The sequence below is a fragment of the Anolis sagrei genome, chromosome 6 (assembly GCF_037176765.1).
Source record: "Anolis sagrei isolate rAnoSag1 chromosome 6, rAnoSag1.mat, whole genome shotgun sequence".
In the NCBI taxonomy this organism is placed as follows: Eukaryota; Metazoa; Chordata; class Lepidosauria; order Squamata; family Dactyloidae; genus Anolis; species Anolis sagrei.
Genome location: NC_090026.1, coordinates 77,212,716 through 77,226,496, shown reverse-complemented (window position 1 = coordinate 77,226,496; position 13,781 = coordinate 77,212,716). Strand labels below are relative to the sequence as shown.

General features: G+C 38.0%; 1 long non-coding RNA gene across 1 annotated transcript; it reads right to left on the bottom strand.

Moving 5' to 3' along the window:
• Positions 1–275: 275 nt before the first annotated feature.
• LOC137097385 (uncharacterized) lies at positions 276–5,992 on the bottom strand. The gene is made up of 3 exons (XR_010910185.1): positions 5,907–5,992; positions 2,128–2,307; positions 276–376 (listed from the first exon to the last, which is right to left on the bottom strand). It is a non-coding gene; the product is annotated as an uncharacterized lncRNA (long non-coding RNA).
• Positions 5,993–13,781: the final 7,789 nt, after the last annotated feature.

The window sequence follows — 13,781 nt, the reverse complement described above, 5'->3', positions numbered from 1 at the left end:
TTAACATAACCCGGGTGAGAAGGGCGGGGTATAAGCAACTGTAATAAATAAATAAATAAATAACCACTGGACATTTTGATTCCCAGTCCCTCGGGCACAGATTCCTTTCTTGGCATAGTTAAAGTGATACAAAAGGAATATATGGAAAGACTCACAGTGATGGACACTTGACATATCCAACAAGAAAAAGCATCTTTTATGACAGCTATCTAAATCAACAAGTTTTTTAAAGTGGATCTTTTAGTGTAGAGCAACCCAAATGTATTTACCTCCTTTCCTTTAGCTGTAGAATCCTTAGCATACCATCCCTGGTCCTTCTTTCCAGACTTTGTGTTCAAGTATAAAAGTGTCCCATCAGATGACTGAGGCTTATCACCTGTTACACATTTATAAATTGTAATATTAATAAAAACACAAGAGAGAATAAAATGATAACATGATTTTTAAACCCCTCCCTTCAATACTTGTCTTGAGTGGTGAATTAAGATTCACTTAATATAAATTAATTATAAAACTGTTGCTATGAAAACGCGGCACACAAATTGTAAAGGACATTTGGAGATTTTTTGACCTAGTCCGAGGTGAGTACTGAGGGCCTAAAGAAGGTTCTCAATCTCTCTCATGCCGCAACCCCTTAATAAAGTTCCTCATGTTGTGGTGACCCCCAACCATAAAATTATTTTTGTTGCTGTTTCATAACTGTAATTTTTATATTATGAATCATAATGTAAATAGCTGATATGCAGGATGTATTTTCATTCACTGGACCAAATTTGGCACGAATACCTGATACACTCAAATTTGAATACTGATGGGGTTGGGAGGGGGCATTGATTTTGTCACTTGGGAGTTCTAGTTGCTGGGATTTAAAGTTCGCCTACAATCAAAGAGCATTCTGAACTCCACCAATGATGGAATTGATCTAAACTTGACCAACAGAAACTACTGGAAGGGTTTGTGAGCATTGGCTCAAACAATGATGGATCTGGACCAAACTTGGCATGAATACTCAATATGCCCAAATGTGAACACTGGTGGAGCTTGAGGGAAATAGACCTTGACATTTGGGAGTTTTAGTTGCTGGGATTTATAGTTCACCTATAATCAAAGAGCATTTTGAATCCCACCAGCTATAGAATTGGGCCAAACTTCCCACACAGAATCCCCAGGACCATCAGAAAATACTGTGTTCTCTGATGGTCTTTGATGACCCCTCTGATACTCCCTCATGACCTCCTCAGAGGCCCAACATTGAGAAGCGTTGGCCTCAATGCTATGCTTTGCCTACCCCAGATTTATCTTCTGCTTTCTCCACACTGAGACTCAAAAATTAAAACCAATATGAGGTAGAGCACATATAAGCACATGATTAAAAACATAAAAGATAATATTTTTAAATATGCTCAAAACTAAGTGTAGAGCCAAAACATAAATAATACGAATACTGAAAAAGCACAAGATAAAAACCAGAGTGGTAAATATCCTTGCAGTTTAAAAACAGTCTTTATTTTACTTGAAAATGCTGTATGATTTGAGGGAACATGATGGGCAACTCCTTCCCTGAGGGCCTCTGACAGTGAACTATGTAAAATGGACAGATTGACAACTGGAGAGGAAAAAAGACTGATCCGCAAATGGTGTGCTTCTGATTTCTTTTTTAAAAACAAGAATGCTGGTACTAAGGAAGGATGCAAAAAAGGGAGATGTAGTTGGAAAAGCATAGGAGTGAAGCATCTGTGAAGAAGAAGGAGGAGGAGGAGGAGGAGGAGGAGGAGGAGGAGGAGGAGGAGGAGGAGGAGCAATAATAGAGTGCAGTAAAGATGTTGAGGAGGAAATAGTGGAAAATCTGCAACAGCAGCAGCTGGTTCCTTCCAAGTCAGTGAATCCACTATGATTTGAGGGAACTATCCAGAGTTCTGAAGCCCATTCACCCACACAATAAGTTCAGCACATTGGTCAGCTCCCTTAAAGTTCAGATTAAATCATTCTGAAAATTAAAAGAATCTCCATGAATTTTCTTGAGCTTGTACAATATGTTCTTTTTACAACTCTTTGTGTTTTCTGATTCCATATTAAGGAATAATTGAACTAGTATTCCAAGACTTATTTTAATTCATGCTTGCTTACCAATGCTGAGTTTCAGGGTGATTTCCTCATTGTCTTTCAGCTCCCTGCTGAATGTTATCTTCAACTTAAACTCCTCTCCACGTCGCACAACCAAGTTCTTATTCTTAAACTTATCAGTATGATGGAGGGAAGCATTTTCGGCTTTACAGATGTCAATTCCAACAACCTTCAGAGAACTCTCTGGAAATGAGAGCAAATATAGTTAGCCTTCTCTTCCAGTATTCACGTCTCAAAGTAAATTAAAGGATGGTTTTAAGAGGTAAAAGACAAGCTGTAGCTAGATTTTGAAAATTCATATTTATTTGAACAGCTTAAGTTTAAAAAATGCTTTTCCCCACACTTCATAACTTTGTTGTTATTTAACCAGGTTTTCTAGGCACAAGAGTTAACTCTTTACTTTTCTCTGCCACTTTCTTTTTGTCCACTGCAGTTTGAACCAGAAATATTTTTTACAAAATTAACACAGCTACACTAAGCATTTTTTTTCTGTGTCAGGAGTGACTTGAGAAACTGCAAGTCACATTTGGTCTGAGAGAATTGGCCGCCTGCAAGGACGTTGCCCAGATTGCCCATGGAGGCTTCTCTCATGTCCTTGCATGGGGAGCCAGAGCTGACAGAGGGAGCTCATCCACGCTCTCTCCTGATTCGAACCACCAACCTCTCGATACAAGGATTTAACCCATTGCGCCACCAGGGGCTCCACTAGGCATACATGAACTGAACTGAATTCTGTGAAAAGGAGAAAACATGGGTTTTCTCAGGATGCAACACTTTCTAGAATGCAAACAATTTCAGCACTACGACACTTCCCTTCTCACAGGATTCAATCAAACATACATGAACTGAATTGAATCCTGTGAGAAAGGAAGTGTTGGTGCTGAAATACTTTGCATTCTAGAAAGTGCATTTTCTCCTGGCTATGTTTTTCTCACTAAATACTGAAGTTGTGCCTATAGTTCAGAGTGCTGTGATGAGCTATGGCTAGTCCATCTCCTGTGGTGGCTCTTTGACACAATTCTTTAGCCCTGGATCTCCACAAATTGAAATGTAGTAGTACCAGTTTCTTTTAAATCCTAATTCAAAATACTAATAGTTAGCTTTGAAGCCCTAGATGGATTAGATTCTTTCCGGGAATCTGGGTATTTCCATATTAACTTTGTGTGTGTGTTAGGAGTGACTTGAGAAACTGCAAGTCGCTTCTGGTGTGAGAGAATTGGCTGTCTGCAAGGATGTTGCCCAGGGGATGCCCGGATGTTTTGATGTTTTACCATCCTTGTGGGAAGCTTCTCTCATGTCTCCACATGGGGATCTGGAGCTGACAGAGGGAGCTCATCCGCACTCTCCTTGGATTCGAACCTCCGATCTGTCAGTCTTCAATCCTGCCAGCACAAGGGTTTAACCCATTGTCTCTCCTTATTAACTAACTTATACTTAAAGAAAATTAGCTAATTTCATTTTTGATGACTTCTTTATGAGTTGAACAGAAAGAAGGTGTCCCAGTTATGGAAGGCCCTCTCCAGACTGAATGTCATGGTAGCACCATTATCACTGCCTTGACAACCGACAATACTTCTTTATCCACCCAAGCATTCCAGGTGATATATTTTTAGGTTTTATCTGCTCCATTTACTATTGTGGTTTATTGTTTCATTGTGGCTATACACTCAATTGCATCATTACATATAATTCTGAATTAATGTTTAATGTACAATGCCTTTGTCCTTTTGAATATTTCTGCTTTGTTACATTTGTTGTTGTTGTGTGCCTCCAAATTGCTTCTGATTAATCACAACCCTAAAACAAAATCTCATGGGGTTTTCTGAGGCAATGAGTACATAACTTGCCTAAAGTCATCCAGTGGCTTTTCATGCCTGACTGAGAATTTGAACCCTGTTCTCCACTTAGGATGCTTCTATTTCCTCAGAAACCTCTGTGACTTATGCCGTTTGTATATTAATTTTGTTTAAGAAACCACATTAAGCTATAAGGGGAAACAAGTAATTCTGTGATTTATACATCTGATTCTTTTAAAAAGCCTGATAAATCAATTTCTTGTATGTTGTATGTTTTGCAGATGTATAAAATACATTTCAGATTTTATGAAGGATGTACACTCCTCGAATATAGGATATTTTGGCATCTTCTTTAGCGTGTATGAAAGGAAAAGCTTCCAAAACCTCAAATAGGAGGAATTTATTGTACTAAAGGAAACCTGCAAGTCCTATAAGGAATTAACGAATAATAATAATAATAATAATAATAATAATAATAATAATAATAATAATATCTTTGTAACCTGACATATCTCCCTGAGGTAACAAAATGTGGTAAACATTCAATACCATAAGAACAGACAAACAATAAATCGATCAAGTTTCCAAATTTTTCATGAGATATATCTCTTACAATAAAGGACACCTAGCAAGTCTGCTTCCTTGATTGACAGTTGCATTGGGTATTTATTGAGGATGCTGCACAAAGGGTCAGTGAATGAGATCTTAGGAATTATCTCAAAGAAGACATGATCATAATCTTGAGTTATGTGTTTGTGTCACCACTAATATTCCTAGTAATTGGTCTTAAGATTCTGGCATTGGAGGCCTCGGGATATTTGTTATACAGAAGTACCAATGTAGGAGTGGGCAATCCTAGGAGTTGCTGAACTACAGTTCCCAGAGTTTCTCATCCTTGGCCATGCTGTCTAGGGCTGCTAGCACACACAACCAAACAACATCTGGTAGTCCACATGATTCTCATTTCTCTTTTAATAACTTCTACAAGTTACTGCAATCCAAAAATTAAAGTATTTTTGCAATTTCATATCCGCTATGTTCTTGACCATTTTTTTCCCTAAGCTTTGGTAAGACTTTGGGGGATTTTTTGTCATTGTAAACCAGGCATTATATAGTAGTAGACAGTGAGAGCTCTGGTCTGAGAATTTGGAGACCAGGTTTTGAAGCCTTCTCAATTATGGAGACTCATTGGCTGACCTTGAAGAAATCTTGCCAATAACTCAAAATTAACGTGAAGGCACGCAACAAAAAACAACAAAGGCAAGTTAAGTGCTAGGACAGTAATGTCTATAGGTGTCTATATTCACATCTATTTACATAAATACTTTGGACACAATTCCAAGATCGGGATCATATGAAATGAAGAATGAACCAGTCACAAACCTTGTCAATGGAAGAATGACACTTGGTAACAATATCTTTTGAAATGCCATTTTTTTTGGGGGGGGGGTGCCACATGCAACCCCAAGGTTGTCCTTTACTTATCTCTGCGCACCAAGAAGGATATACACCAGGCATGGGCAAACTTGGGCCCTCCAGGTGTTTTGGACTTCAACTCCTACTGGCTGTTAGGAATTGTGGAAGTTGCAGTCCAAAACATCTGGAGGGCTGAAGTTTGCCCATGCCTGATATACCTAGTGGGATGAGATGTTTTGGTACAAATAACATGGTAGTTTCTTCTCTCAGGACTACACTGCTAGGCTGAAGGAACAGTAGGTAGCTAAAAGTGCCTGCTTGAAGTATTGCTACCTGTCCTCATCCATTACATGGTAAATTTTGGAGACTTAAGGAAACAGAGGGAGGAACATCTGGAGAACACTTCATTCAAGGTTCCATCCAATTAGGCAACTAGTTTACGAAGGAGAAATTTCAAGAGGAAAACATTGCTTTAACTACATTCTGTGCATTTCTACCCCATGCTATCAAATAGGACCAATGATGGGAAAATCAAATAAAACAGAACAAACCCTTTTCTCATGTACTTACCAGCATTCGTGCTCATGATGCTTTTTGTTTTTGCTCCTATGAGATTCGAGAAAGCAGCTGCTCTGTGCACCAGGTTTTGGTAAATAGGCTGAAGGAATGTTCTCCCTTTTATATGATTTCTGGGATGACAGGTCATAGAGTTTTTTCTTGTTTTCAAAAAGGAAGTTGAAGCATCATCGTATGATGTAATTTTTTTTAAAGAAATGTAGAATTCTCTGAATTTAAGGAACACATATCAAGTGAGATAAGAAATGCAACAAATATAATTCTGACCTGTATCAAATCTGTAATCGAGAAGAAGATGCATGTGTATTTTTATATTTTTACAAAAAAGGGGAAATCAATTTTACTAAATGTGTTGTTTCATTCAATTTTAAAATGTCATATTTATTTCTTAATTAAAATTTATCAAACTTTCCTTGAAACAAATAATCATTGATTCTAAAATAAATTCATTTTAAAATTAATTCCATTGATAAGTTACTGAGCGAATTTATTGCCATTTGTCAGGAGTTGCTTTGTTAGGAAAAACAGTGTTTTCTTTATGGAAAAGGTATGCTCCAAAACAAACCCCATTCTGCAAACTGTCTAAGTGCTGGAATTGTTTCTTACCAGCTTAAACTAACCAGGTTTCTCCTACAAATAAAGGACTTATTCCAACATTTATCTTTCCCAATATGTGCAAACTTCAGTAGCAATGGGACTAGGAACTTCACAAATATCTACTCTTTTCATCCAAGGTCAATGGAAGTGCGAAACAATAGGAAATAAGAATTCGATAAATAGTTATTTGGGAATGGCCAATTTTTATATACTGCAGTCAATCCTCTGTATTCACAAATTCCATTAATACTGGTATCTATGGGGGTTCAGGAAGCAAACCCCAGCGATACCAAGAGCTGACTGTATAATAGGCTCCTTTCTGTTTCCTTGCATGGTTTAATGTTTCATTGTAGCTAAACAACTCCAACCCTGTTCCAGAAATGACAAAATCAAAGAGAAAGGAAGGCACATTAACACTAATATTTTAAAGATCCAATTTAATTATATTTGTTATAAGAAGGGTGTTTTTACAAATTAATTGGTAAAATATAATATAGATGAAATAATAGAAATAATATCATACAAAAGCTGACTGGCACAACCTGGGGATCACAACCAGACACAGTGAAGACATCGGCCTTTATGCTTTGCTTCTCTCCTGCTGAATACGCATGGCTAGTGTGGAATACATCTCACTACGTTAAAACAATGGATGTGGCTCTTCATGAGACATGCTGCATTATCACAGGATATCTACGCCCCACATTGCTGGAGTATTATACTGTTTAGCTGCTCCTTCACCACCTGACATCCATTGGGAAGTAGTAGCCTGAAATGAAAGGACCAAGGCAGTGACATCTCTGGCCCATCCTCTGTTCAGATACCAACAGTGAGCCAATGCCTTAAATCAAGAAATAGCTTCCTAAGATCTACAGAAACACCTCAGCAAGTGAGAGTCCAAAAGTGGCAGGTTAAAACCCAGAATTTCAATCAGTGGCTGATAACAGATGACAAACTACTTCCTAGGCAGGTCCTTGGTAATTTGGTAAGCAAACAGTATTCCCCCCCCCCCCCAAAATCACTGATATATATTTTCTGTTCATCTTAGGGTTCTGTGTGCCATATTTGGTTCAATTCCATCATTGGTGGAGTTCAGAATGCTCTTTGATTGTAGGTGAACTATACATCCCAGTAACTACAACTCGCATATGTCAAGGTCTATTTTCCCCCAAGAGCATCCTCAAGAGCGCCCCTGGGAAAAATCAACTATACTGCAAATGCTTACTTTGAGTAATGGGTTGAGCCGCACCTGCTCCTGGGCACACAGAAGACTTGACCACTTGGAAGGAGCTGAACAGGCGGTGTTCTGGCACTATGAAATACAGAGCTAACCTTAAGAAATGGGGCTACAAAGTGAAGTCCATGACATGTGAGTGTGGAGAAGAGTAGACCACAGACCACTTACTATATTGTGGTCTGAGCTCTACCCCCCCTGCACAATGAAGTGTCCAGCTTCTGGTCAAAGGAAATTTAGTATAATGACAAATTAACTTTATTTGTAGTTTTCTATAACATTTGTAGTTTTCTATACATTACAACTGTATTTGTAGTTTTCTATACATTACAACTGTATTCTCAATTCCCTGCTGACATGATATTTTTTAAAAAACCAATTCATTTATGTGATATATTTATGTTATGTGGTAGAAACACTGAGAACTGGAAATCCTTGGCCTTGGGCATTGTAAATCGAAGTCCGCTGTTACCAACATTACTGTGGATTTTGAAGAGGCACGAATAAAGGGCAAAAAGAAGAAATGTGCCAAGAGAAGGTGCATCAAGCAAACCCTTGTCAGGACCACCTGCACTCTGGAAATACATGTTCTCAATGTAAAAGACCATGTGGATCCAGAATAGGACTTCACAGTCATTTACAAATCCACTGCCAATACAATTGTATTCGACCTTTCAAAGACAACCATATTTGGCCACAAGTGGTCACCTATGATAATGATAGTTATGTTACAATGCTACCTAAAAACCCTTTCCAGATTGAAGTTTTAATAATCCGATCAACAATTTGGCACTCAGATGGTGGGTATTTTGTAATTAGATTCCAAAACTTGGAGATGGGTGCTTCTTTGGAAATTGTGACATCTGAGATAGTCATATTTTAATGAAAGAGAGATAGTCCTTGTTTTTTCTGAAGAAATGTTTCGAGGGTTTTTTTATTTGTTTTTTTTTTTTTTTGTGGAAGAGGGGAAAGGGAAATTGTGGTGAAGGTTGGTAAACCCAGAAACCCCTTAAGCCAATTCATCTGAAGCAAACTATTTTTTAGAAAAAGATTGCGTCATGTGTCTTAAACACTATAATCTTCCAGCCCTAACAAACCAAAACAATCCCCTAAAGTAAGAAGTGCCATACTTTAGCCAAAATCCTAGAGAACTGAACTGTGAGTCGAATGTGAAAATTCAATCAATCACTTAATTTGTACACCACCTTCTTCCCCAAGACTTGGGATCGGTTTTGGGGGTTTCCAAGCTCAAGTATGTCATAAGGCTGCAGTTTTAATTCTACGTTTTTCTTTTTTAACTCAAATGATATTTTGCTGTTGCAGATTAATTTCTGGTAATTCTAAGATTGTAACTGTCATTGTAACATTTAATTCTCACTCTTGAATGGATTTATTTGTAATTTATTTCATTTTTTAAAAAAATATGTCAGAACAAATATCTCCTTTTTCCTTTTCAAACAAGAGTTATACTACGGTATATTAGTGAAATGACACTTGTATATTATTAGCATATGCACCTGGAGTTGCCTGGGTTTGCATTTTGTAATGGTATTTATTAATTAAAGCATCTGTTGGTTTTGCAGTTGTAGGATTGGTTCTATCACAGGCATGAGCAAACTTCAGCCCTCTGGGTATTTTGGACCTCAACTCACACAATGTCTAGGCTCAGACCCAGGCCCGTAGCCAGGATTTCATTTCCGGGGTGGGGGGGGCTGAGTTTGATTCGGGGGGGGGGGGGCTGAGTCTGAGCGAAAGAGGGTCTAACCCTAGCAAACCTTTTGTATCGTTACCCTAATATCCCCATGCTTATGGGATATATTGAGTATGGTGATCAGATCATGTTATGAATAAACATATCAGTTCAAATAATGCACCAATAAGGCCTTCTCGCGGACCACCATGAGAATTTGGGGGGGGGGGGGCTGAAGCTCCTCAAGCCCTGAAATACACAGCAGTAGTTTCTCTATCCCTCAGGTACTGATTACACCTGGGTGATATAGATCTCTGTAGCAACCCTCTAGTGCATAGCTTCCCAAACTGTGTGTTGGGACACATTAGTGTGTCACCTGTAAGTCCCAAGTTAATGTTGTGTGAAAACTTCTCCCTAGATCCGACCAACAAAAATTGGTGCTGTTCAAGTGTATGTACTGTTATAACTTTTATAATTAGCACAATTTGTTGATTGAGTTGCAATAATGACTATTGAAATTGATAAGTTTCTCCTTAAGAAAGTAAAATATGTTGGCAATGATGTTTGTGATGAACCACATGGAGCAGCTATAAAAAAATCAACTGTAGTACATAATGTAAAGGGAAAAATTCCAAACCTCATTTATACAATAAAGAAACATATATACTATACATTAATTAATATATAATCTATATAAATAAAAATATGTTTGTTTGTGGGATTAATATAACTCAAAAACCACTGGACAAATTGACACCAGATTTGGACACAATACACCTATCAGGCCAACAAGTGACCATCACTCATAAAACACTGAAAAACATAGCGGAAGGGACTTAAAAAGCAAAAAAAAGTAAAAACATGCTACAGTGCATGTGGAAAAATGACTCCCCCAGCAAAGAAAACACACAATAGCATATCCACACTCTGTTCCAGACTACAGCTCCCTGCATTTCCTAGACCAGGCCCTTTAGGAGAGGAGGATGATCCAAATGCACTTCTTTCAAGCTGCAAGCTTTCTTCTCCTAGGATTTCTTTGAGAGCATCCCAATCCCTGCATATTTCCAATTTCCTATTCCTGGATAGGATTGCTACTCCTACTCCTGGATTGCTACTCCTAGCAATCCCCCAGATAGCTAGATTAGATAGAGATAGATAGGTAGGTAGGTAGATCGATCAGGAGGTTAAGAACTCATATTTATGAAAGTGAGGAGGTTTACTTCTTAAAGTTCAGCAGCTTTAGACCAGCTGGTGACAGTTTGCCCAATCCATTTCAAGGTAAATGAAAACAGAGTTTATGATGAACTCAAAAAAGGGAAGAGAAACAACTCCCTCAACTGCAGTTCACCGCTAAGTAAATCATTCCCCATTACACAATGATAATTGTATAGATTTTGCAACAACAGGATAGACTGAGTGACATTTTGAAGAGAGATCCTGGGACATATAGGACAAATTTATCTGTAGCAATGAGTTCAAATAAAGCAAATCCCCAAAGTATGTCCCAAAACCCACACTTAGCACAAAAAGAAAGGGGAGGATACATATAATTTTTAAATAAAACTGACATTTTTCTAAATCCCTATCTAAAAATCTCAAGCTATACTACTAGAGAGTATTCAAAGAATTTACATCACACAAATAAATATATCGCAGTTAATAAAGTAGATGAGTTCCTGAGCATTATTTTTTTAACCAGTCGCTCTCATTGCAGCATGGTTTCGAGGCAGCTGTGTAGTAATGGTGAGGCTGTGGACCATATTTTCGTTCTTGTTAACCACTGGTGGTCCATGGACCACAGGTTGGGAACCATTGGTCCAGGCCCATAGGCGGGTTGGGGGCAGGTTAAGGGTTCAAAACTCTCCCCCCCCCCAAAAAAAATGTGTCAGGTTAAAAAAACCCTGATTTCCTCATGAATTGGTTAACCAGTTAAAATCTTAAATGGTTAACCAGAGTTTTTTAACCTGAGACATTTTGGGAGGGGGGCTAACCCTTATCCCCTTCAGCTACGGCGCTGCACTGATCTAAAGCTAATAATATGCACATGTGAATTGAAACAACCAGACTATGTAAGCCTTGCATAGGTAAGCAAAATATTTTCTTTTTTTCAAATAATTGTATTTGTTGAAGTTAATAGGATGTAAAATATAAAAAGCAGAATCATCTGTAGATAAACAAATACATCTAATGTATGTATGTTGTCATCATCCCCTCCAAAACAGATACATTGAATATTCTATCTAATCTTTCCCCTCCTTCCCCTGCCCGTGAACCCACCACCCATGACTTCCAACACGAGTCACTGTGAGTCCCATGTCTTATTAAAACTACCCTTATTTCTGCTTTAGTAAGTTCCTACATTTGTCTTCTTTTCCATGTACTCAAATGCCAGTCTCCATTTTTTAACAAACTTGTCATTATTTCCTCCCCAGATACCATTAGATAACTTAGCCATTAGAATATATTCTAATAACATTTCTCTCCAGTCCTTTTCGATAGATCTTTTTCACCTTTCCATGATTTTGTTGTCAGCTTAGGTGCAACAAACCTATATAAACCAATTTCCTTATCTCCTTTGCTAATTCTCTCTCTAAATATTCCTAAAAGTCACGTTTTTGGATTTTTCTTAACTTTCTTGGTAATCATTTTGTCTGTTTTCTTAATCACCTTTCCCCCAAAAATCTTAGAACATCTTACAGGTCCACCAAATATGGAAGAATGTGCCTTTCTGCATCTTGCACTGCCAGCATTCTCTTAGCTGGGTTTCATCCATATTGGTTGTTGTCTCTGGTGTTATATAACATCTATAGTACATCTTATTCATATTTTCTTTAATGGAGCCAGCTACTGAGAATTTAAATCCTCTTTGTCAAAAATGTTTCCAATTCTCCAGATCTAGGTCTTTAGCCAGGAGATCATAGCAATTATTATTCAGTGGTACTCTAGATCATATTCTAGTATATATTTATATAATCTAGAAACTATACCCTTCTTCCCCTTTTTAAGAATATCTCCCAACGTTGATTTTCTGTTAGCAAACCCTACTTTAACATCTTTCCTAAATCGATCATGCAGCAAAACATTTTCTAACTTTGAGAGATCACTTGACGACTTTTTCCAAATTTCTTTTGGAGACAGTTTTTTTTCCCTTTCACCTCTCCTTTCTTATGATTTCCATTTATGATACTGGGGGTAGCTGATAAGGCAGATATATCAGTTTGTCTCCTTCTACATTTAATATATGCTCAGTAAGGGATACTGGAGGGATCTGCTGTTCCCGCAGTGGTTCTCAACCTGGGGTCCCCAGATGTTTTTGGCCTACAACTCCCCAAAATCCCAGCCAGTTTACCAGCTATTAGGGTTTCTAGGAGTTGTAGGCCAAAATACCAGGGGACCCACAGGTTGAGAACCACTGTGAGAAGCACACAGCTGTACTGGGATTTCCACTTTTTTACATTAAGCTTCATTGTGTGGCTTACTGCAGACATGCTGCTGCAACTTGACCCTAAAAAATCTGTGGCATTCCAATCTTTCTTCTAAAAGAGGCTGAAAATTTGTGTGAGAAAATCCCATTGATTTTGGGGCTCACTTATTTGACATAAATTAATTTATATAGAAATGTTTTATGGTGTAGGTTTTCATAGAATACAGTTCACTTTAACCAAAGCCCCCAGCTGGAACTTAAAATCCTAGTATCCAATGGTGTGAACAATTATAAATTGCTGGTCTTTCAGGATCCAGAATTTTCTTGTTGGACTCTGGAAATGCTTTTTCAAATTTCTCACAGTTTTCTCCAAAAGTAAAATAGGGACCATTCTAGAACATAAGTTGTCAGGTTTCTCCTCCTCCTCCTCCTTCTCCTCCTCCTTCTCCTCCTCCTCCTGCTTCTCCTCCTCCTCCTGCTTCTCCTCCTCCTCCTCCTCCTCCTCCACCACCTCTATTATTATTATTATTATTATTATTATTATTATTATTACTTCTTCCCTTTTTCAAGCTGAAAAATACCTATGGGGAAATCAACAGCTGTGGTATTGCTTTGTAGAAAGTTAAATTGCTTTAATTATTCTAAGCCAGATTGCTAAAAGAAGACAACTTGATTCTCCCTAAGTAATGGCCACTTCCTTCTGTGGTTAAGAAAGCATTGCTTAACTTCTTTAAAATATTTCAAGTGATAATCCTAGATGGCATCTAAATTTGTTAAGCAAACCGCATGCATTAGGGAAGAGGCTAGGGTTAGGGATTTCTTTTAAAAGCTTTTGACCACGATGTTCTTTGTAGTAAGGTCCCGATTCTAAATTACCCATGTGCACATCAGTTCTAAGGATGGGCACTTCACATTTTCAGTGGG